Below are 8,367 nucleotides of genomic sequence, written 5' to 3'. Positions count from 1 at the left end.
CACAAACTTTTAAATGAATGTAATCACTTGTCAGTGGTATAAAACCTGGAGAAACTAATTCCTCACCTGGGAAATCTCTAAAGACAGCTTTTTTTAAATAGGAATGTTTTAGAATGCACAGCAAAAGGGACACAGAGATATTCCCTCTTGAATGTGAAACAAAGCATCCAAGCTCCACTTTGTTTAACTTGGGCTTTAGCATATGCCACAACATTAAGATTTAATCATTTGGCAGAGTTCTGTCCAACAAGTGAGGGAGAGCATTGGTTCCCGTGAGACAGAAGAGATGGCTTTCTTCAGCGCCCAGTCTCCATTCATGAACCCAGTCATTCCCTGTGCTGGAATAATGCAGCAGGGACTCCAGGTCACCTTCCAGGGGACCATCTGTGCTTCTGCAAATAGGATTGGGGTGAACTTTCAGACTGGCTTCAGTAGAAATGACATTGCCTTCCACTTCAATCCCAGGTTTGAAGAAGGAGGATATGTGGTTTGCAACATGAAGCAGAATGGACAGTAAGGGCCTGAGGAGAGGAAGATTCAGATGCCCTTCCAGAAGGGGATGCCCTTTGAGCTCTGCTTACTGGTACAGAGGTTGGATTTCAAGGTGATGGTGAACAAGAACTTCTCTGTACAGTACTCACACCATGTACCCTACCACCTAATAGACACCATTGCTATCTCAGGCTACTTTCGGCTGTCTTTCAGCACCTTCCAGAACTCCTCTGCAGCCCCTGTCCAGCCTGTCTTCTCCACAGTGCAATTCTCTCAGCCAGTCCTGTTCCCATGGATCCCCAATAGCAAACTCAGGGTTTTGAGACTGTCCACCAGGCACCTATGGCTCAAACTATCATCCACACAGTTCACAGCACCCTGGACAGATGTTCTCTACTCCTGGAATCCCTCCCATGGCATAGCCATCCCAGCCTATACTATACCTTTCTTCACCACCATTCCAAATGGGCTTTACCCATCCAAGCCCATCATCATATCAAGCAAGGTCTTGACAGATGCTAAGGGGTTCTATATCAACCTTCGCTCTGGGGGGTAACATTGCTTTCCACCTGAACCTCCATTTCAATGAGAAGGCTGTGGTCTGAAACACTCAGACCAACAGCTCCTGTGGGCCTGAAGAGCAAAGTCTTCCTAGGAGAATGCCCTTCAGTCATGGCCAGAGCTTCTCAGTGCGGACCTTATGTGAAGGATACTGCTTTAGGTGGCTATGGATGGTCAACACATGTGTGAAGACTGCCACCGCCTAAAGAACTTGCCAGCAATCAACAGTCTAGAAGTGGCCAGTGACATCCAGCTGACTCATGTGCAGACCTAGGAAGGTCTCTGGCCTAGGGATGAGGGCTGGGGGACCCTGTCTGAGTCTTGTCATCATTTCCCTATCTCAGTCCCGGCTCCCGAAATCCCACCATTAAAAGATAGCCTCGCTCACATGAGTTCCAGGAAGGTGACATTCTCAATTCACCCCCCTCCACAAAGAGGTGCCCTGGATTATGTGACATATGGCTGTCAGCCTACAGTCCCAGCCATTGCTTCCAAGCTGGGGAGGGAAGTGACCTCCCTGGGTTTTCCCCTTTCTCTGATCCTTACGCCCTCTCTGACCCTTTCCCTTCACCCATCCTGCTCTTCACCCCTCCAGGAGGGCTACCCTGATGTCATCCCACTGGCCTCCAACTGACCCAAAATGTCTGCCTTAACTTTTCCCCTTTCTTATCCAGTGCCCATAAAAATAAAGAAATAATAATGCTTGTCTACAAAAAATAAACAAATAAATAAAAAGATTTAATCATTTTTGTCTACAGGCTTGTGGATTGACCTTTACCTTTTAACAGAGACATTTTAAGGTAAACCCAAAATTAAGCTGTGCCTAGCTGGAGATTTTGGCATGAGTTATAAATAACTCCCTCCCAGACTTTTTGGACTGCTCTCTGCTGAAGACATTAGAACATACATGTTCATGGGTAATTACATATTCATTCATCTGGTGGGGCATGTGGCTTGGGACTGCCGGGTGGTAGGCTGTATCTAACATGAGTCATCTTTCAGAGCTAAAGTCATTCAGGGAACAGCAGCTTTGCACAGGCACTAGGAAGAAGCTACATTTCCATGGGTCAGTGCAGATCATGGAGGGCTTTCTTTTATCTATCTCCCTCAACAATATTATACAAAAAGTTATTGGTCTTATTTAATATGAAGAGGCCAGAGTTTAAGGAAGTAGCATGATTGGTTTTTGAACATCTTAACATTATGTAAAATGTTTGCTTAGTTTTTTTGTCCTTGATGCTCCATCGTGCTTTAACTAAATGTCTCTTCAATCCTTTGCCCTAACCTCCATTCTGCTTAATGCCATGGATTAGAGCAACACAACCCTGGCCAAACTAATGAGTTTTCTTCACTCTCCTGTCCATAGGACTTATTCTGACAGCCAGATCATGCAGGACCCAAAGGATATATTCTCTCTCTATAATCATAAGCTTTAGGAACAAAGTAAGCTGAAGTTATTTGTGGCAAACTGTATTATGCCCAGTTTGAGCAGTACTTTCAGTGTAGGAAGTCTGATCAATAGTAGTAGCAAAGAGAGAATTCTACCTACATTGACCTACAAAACAGACTTCTGCTGGATTTCTGATCAATTAGACTATGCTCAGTTCTCAGTCACCGAACAGCCACCTATATCCTCTTCTCATGTTTCATACCCAAGTGGTGTTAGCCCATAACAAGACAATGATGACTAGAGTGACAGGGATTTTTAATTTTCTTCACTGGGGTCACAAAATGCTGGTGTGTGGCCAAGCTCCATCACTCACCAACTTTATGGCCTTGAGCAATTTCCACAAGCCAATATTCAAAAGTGTGTGTATCCATTACAAACAGAACAATAAGCAAATCTACTCCCATAAAGTTGTCTTCATGCACATCCTATAAATGCCCAGTGAACTACAGCTTTGCTATGGTCCCAGTACTGAACAGCAGGACTGTAAATAAGATAAGGAAGGCAAACATCACCTATACTATATAAAATGATTCAGTGACACACAGCTTAACTTTTACACCACATGCTAAGTGGATTCCCAAGAAATATGAGTGTTGATGAAGGAGGAGGAGGAGTCAGAAACTCTGGTTTGAAGGCATATTTGGTATCTCTGTGCTAAAGACCAACAACTTAATGATATGGAGTGGCAATTAATACTAGCTGACTTCCTGCCTCATCTTCTGCTCCCCTAAACAACTCATTTTATAATCAGAACTCTGAAATGCTGCAAATGCATGATCCTACACCACTATTAACTGGAGCTCAGTTGTGAAAGCAATCATATCCAGCTTCAGATCCACACTGACATTTATCATGGTGGACCACTATAAGAACAACCATACATGTTTGAACACCACCCAAGTTTTCCCATTCCTTTATATCATAACATCCCACATATAAGCCTAGTTTATCATCTCTAAGATAAGCATATCTTGAGATTACTGACCCAAGAGAATTGTGTGACAATTATTCCATTTATTTGAAGGCAATTTATTCCAGACAGACCATCATCCCACCTTTCATACTTTCCCTATTTTGCACAACACCCAAGGAACTGTAGCATGTCTGTCCGAGGTAGAATAAAGGTAGTAGATTATCTCCTATTTTACTTATGGGTGTTCCATTAAAGAATTATCTTTCTTTACCTATGAATCAGAAGCTGCATTTGCATCTTTCTATTTCTAAGGTAAGGTTTATGAAAATATCCCCCAAAATACCTAACTCACAATTGAAAGGAAAATGAACTTCACACACAGCTACTTCTTCGTGTTGATCTTCATCTTGCCTCTTACCATTGCAAAACAAATGACCACCTAAGCCATCTGCATCTCCTTTGTCAGTGGGGATACTTGGCCCTATAGCACACGCATGGCTGGAGGCTGCTGATTTCTGAACATTTCACTAAGCTTTAGAAGACCACTTCTCTGCAGTGCCCAGTACCAGCCTCTTAAGGTTGAGATAGCAGTTACAAATGACGCTTTGAGACAACCTTAAAATAGCTCTGCAGCAGCCACAAGGACTGTCCTCTCCACTCATAGCCACATTTTATCCTGTACTTACACCACACAGAAATGACCCTGTCAATAAGCCATGGCAGTGAAGGGCTGTCTGTGTGATAAAGTGCAATGTAATCTTAGCACACATCTTGTTCTAACAGTGGCATATCCTCAGATGCTTATATGGAGCGTAGCTGTCATACAAAGGCCTGGGTACATCATCCAGCCACATTCCTTTTCTTCCAGTTCCACTTCCAATATCCAGCTATTTACTCTAGAATAAAAACTTGCCCATTCCCTGTTTACTAAAAACTTTAAGATGTGTTATTTCAATATATACCCATGCAAATAGAAATAAAAACAAGACCAAGTGTATAACATTCCAGGAATTTTTAAAATGTTGAATATATAAGACTCCTCTCAGGAAGTTATAATATTTGTTGCATTTTAAAATTCAGACTGGACCAGCAACAAAAGAATGTTCTCAATTTCCTTAAAGTCTCTCATGCATGAACTTTTGCAGGTATTGTGAGATCATATCAAAACATTTTGGTTTTGTTAAATGCTCTGACATCTAGAGGAAACTGTGGTGGGAACCAATCAACACTCCTTAAGAACCAGATTACTTCTTCTATTGTTGGGAGTGCTGCCAGATACCAGCCACTTGAGTCTCTGAAAAAAAAAATTGTTCTCAAGCTGTTTGCATAGTGATGAGGATAGGTACCGCCCACTGCACTGCCTGTGCACACTAACTTGAGTTGCAACCCTTCCAGGGTCATCTAGATCAATACTGAGTCTTATGGAAATAAAAAGTCATGACCTTCTCACCCAGAGTATTCTGGACAAGTACCAAGTCCTCAGTTTTATGGTGTCACATGGTGTCAATTAAGACCTTGAAGGATTTCCTGGCAGCCTCACTTCCCTACACAACACAGCTTGGTTCTTCTCCTTCTCTCCTTAAGTCACCAGTTCTCAATCTCTTAGTCACAACCCCCTTGGGGTGTAGAATGACATTTGTTTCATCTTCATAAGAGAATTCTGTTATTCTAGAATGATTTATTTTGTTTTTTTACTTGGATATTTTATGTATTTTCATGTCAAATGTTATCACCTTTCCCAGCTATCCTCCTCTCCCATCCTCCTCTGCCTGCTTCTATGAGGATGTTCTCCTTCCCACTCACCCACTCCCACCTCACCGCCCTGGCATTCCCCTACTCTGGAGAAACGAGCCTTCATTCGACCAAGGGCTTCTCCTCCTATTGATGCCAGACAATGCCATCCTCTGCTACATATATGGTTGTCACCTAAGACCATTGGAAAGCACAGATATTGACAGTGATTTATAACAGAAGCAAAATTACAGTTAAAAAGTAGCAATAAAAATAAATTTATGGCTAAGGGTCACTATGTCATGGGGTGCTATATTAAAGGGTCACAGCATTAGGGAGCTTGAGAACCACTGCCTTGGGTACTTACTGGTCCTAGAGCCACTATCATGCAACATTTCCCATACGAGGTCATGGAAGTGCTATCTGCCACGATAACAGGGCAGCACATTTTTATCCATTGTAAATGGACCCTGAAGAACTACAACTGAGGTCTAGAATGATATGAAGTCAGAACATTGCAAAAATACAAAGCAGAGAAATTGGATGAAGAAAGATTGGCTAAATGCTCACAATTGCAAAAGCCGAGCAATGAGTGTGTGAGAGCTCAATGAAACGTGATTCTTTTGTGTAGGGTTGAAAGTCTCCATTATACAACATTTAAAAATATTATTCCCACACTTCTCAAAGAACCAACTTACCAAGCAAGTTGTCTATTATCTTGGGATATAGTCACTGTTCCTTTGTTCCTAACAAGAACCTAAATGAGCCAGGAAATTTTCCCCAATCACTTTCTGTAGCACAGAATCATCCCTAGCACTGTGAGTCTGAGCTATTGAGAGGGGCCTCATTAATGCTAATGAAAATGTCATACATTAGCTAATGAACAGGCAGCCCTCTTTAACGCCACAGACAACCTAGCGGCAGAGGTCTGGAAATCAAGGCTTGCCTGATGGGGGCCTTTTCCTCAGAGGTAACTAACCTAAATATGCCGAGTGCACTGGACTATAAAAATTCCCTCAGACATTGGGAAGAGGGAGAACTATAGCAAAAGCCAAGGGAAAACAGACCAGCCTAGCAGTGCCAATTAACTATGTGAGCTGCCGCCCAGGCGGCTGCAACCAAGAGCTGTAATTACTTCTTGCCTGGAACATTACCCTTCCTTGAAGTCCTAGGACAGGACCCGTGGGCAGCTCAGGGGCACTAGGTAAATAAGAAGAGAAGTGTGGTTCTTTTCTTCTCAGCACACAGAAGAACAGAATGGATCTCTTAGCAACTGATGAGTAGGGGGAAAAAACACTCTCAATAATGGAAGACAACTGGGTCTGTCATTTTGGCCTTTCCCTTTGAGATTCCCCCTTTTCACTTAGCCAAGGCTTGCTTGCATCCAGTCATCTGCCATTCTTCTGAAACCCTATTTCCTTCTGAAAGAGTCCCTTAATCTCAACGGCATGAAACTAAACCTGTATCTATTCCATACTCAAATCTATTCCAAAGTTTAGTTGTGAACTTCATCGGGGTTTCTCCTCCCTTTCCAACTTACAGTCATTGACTGAATCCTCTGTGGATCCCTCAAAGGGCCACTTCATTTCACACCAGGGTGCCCCTTTGATATTGACATATGTACCAGCATGGAAATTGTCAGGAATAGCAGCCAATGATGAAATGTTCACTTCCAGCTTGCAGGATTTAGAAGGATCATACTTTGTTCAAAGCAAGACAAAAACTCCCCTCCCTCCTCTACCTCCGGCCAGCAAGGCAGCTTCCTTAGAAGCCTTCATCTCTAGTCCACTATTTGCTGGCATCTATGTGGGTGCCTTGTGTTGGATACGGATTAAACATTTTTAACATTTCGGTTCATTTGCTCTCTAGGAGTTGATACAACAACTCTAAAGCTACCTCTTCTGATTCTCCTTTAACACAGGACTAAGGTGAGCCTTAGAAACTAGATATGTCCAAGGTTAACCACATATATTCATGGGCAGCCTCTCCCTGTGTTAGTCTGAACTCAAAGGCCTTGGGGAAGACATGAGAATGTGCTCATGTGTTCCTTCAGTGTTTCCTAATGTGGTTTTGCTTTACATATGAAAGACGGAACTCAGAAAGCATCTTGGAGAAAGTTTAATTTCATATTGCTCACTGTGTTAAGGAACAAGCTAACTCACAAAGATAGGGTGACTTCTCAAAGTCAAATAAATACTGGTCAAGGAGGACCTCAACATCAGCTCCCTGTCCCCTTTCATGCCATAGCCATTCTACATATCTAGGTCAGTCATGTCCTGAGTCCAAGTGCTGGAAGATTTGGATATGAGCTATAACCCAGCAGTAATTCAAGAATGTATCTACATGCATTTCCACCTTAGACTTTGTTAGACTATCACCCATCTCTTTGTTTGCTTTCTCCCTTGGAGAACGCAGATGCCAATATATGAGTATTGGCAAGAGGGGAAGAATTCAGCTCCAAAAGAGGGAATTCTTTTTATAAACACCTGAGATGTAGATTGCAGGCACACTGCTCTGTTTCCACAAGAGTCTCTGTGCTCTGCCAAGGTGCCTTCCTGCAGGTGGCCCAAGCAGTGACATAAATACACTCACTGTAGTGTAGTCACACTCAGTGATGGCCTACATGTATGATATGGATTGCTTCTGTCACCTAGTGATGTCATAGGCATCCTAATTTTGTGCATCCATCCTCTATCATGTTTGCACAGTGGTGACACTGCTAAGTGACAGGTTTCTCAGAGTACGTGCCTTAGGGTGAGCAGTACCAGTGTGGCTGAAGGCACTGGAAGGTTTTGATTTCGCCAAAATAGGATGGGATTCCCTGCTGGCCGCTGGCTTATCACTTCTCTTTCTAATTGGTAGATACTGTAGATGTGAAATGCTATAAGCTAAGGCCACTCTGGAAGCTCCCGAGATGCACCGCAATGAGAACGAGTGCACTTCCTTCCACTCCTGCCTCTTCACACCCAAAGTTTTCCCTGTCTTTCCCTTAAAAGAATCTTATTCAAATATAGCACTACATTAGTAAATCATCGATTTCCAATTAATATGAAAATAATGGACGTGGAGTACGAATGCTTCTACCCTAAATATGCTAAGAAAAAGCCCAGAAAAGCACACCAATATGCTTTTGCGGTTTACCATGGGTGGCTGGGCTCAGGGACCTTGTAGTGACATGTTCTCTCCTGCCTATTTCTAAGGTTGTTTCCTATAGGACACA

General features: G+C 42.8%; 1 pseudogene; it reads left to right on the top strand.

Annotated features, from left to right (window-relative positions):
* Positions 1 to 286: 286 nt before the first annotated feature.
* On the top strand, positions 287 to 1,327 carry Lgals9-ps2 (galectin 9, pseudogene 2; annotated as a pseudogene).
* The last annotated feature ends 7,040 nt before the right edge of the window (positions 1,328 to 8,367 follow it).

This window comes from Rattus norvegicus, chromosome 14 (genome assembly GCF_021556685.1).
Source record: "Rattus norvegicus strain SHRSP/BbbUtx chromosome 14, alternate assembly SHRSP_T2T, whole genome shotgun sequence".
In the NCBI taxonomy this organism is placed as follows: Eukaryota; Metazoa; Chordata; class Mammalia; order Rodentia; family Muridae; genus Rattus; species Rattus norvegicus.
The sequence above is the reverse complement of the archived record's forward strand: the minus strand, read 5'-3'. Positions and strand labels throughout refer to the sequence as shown.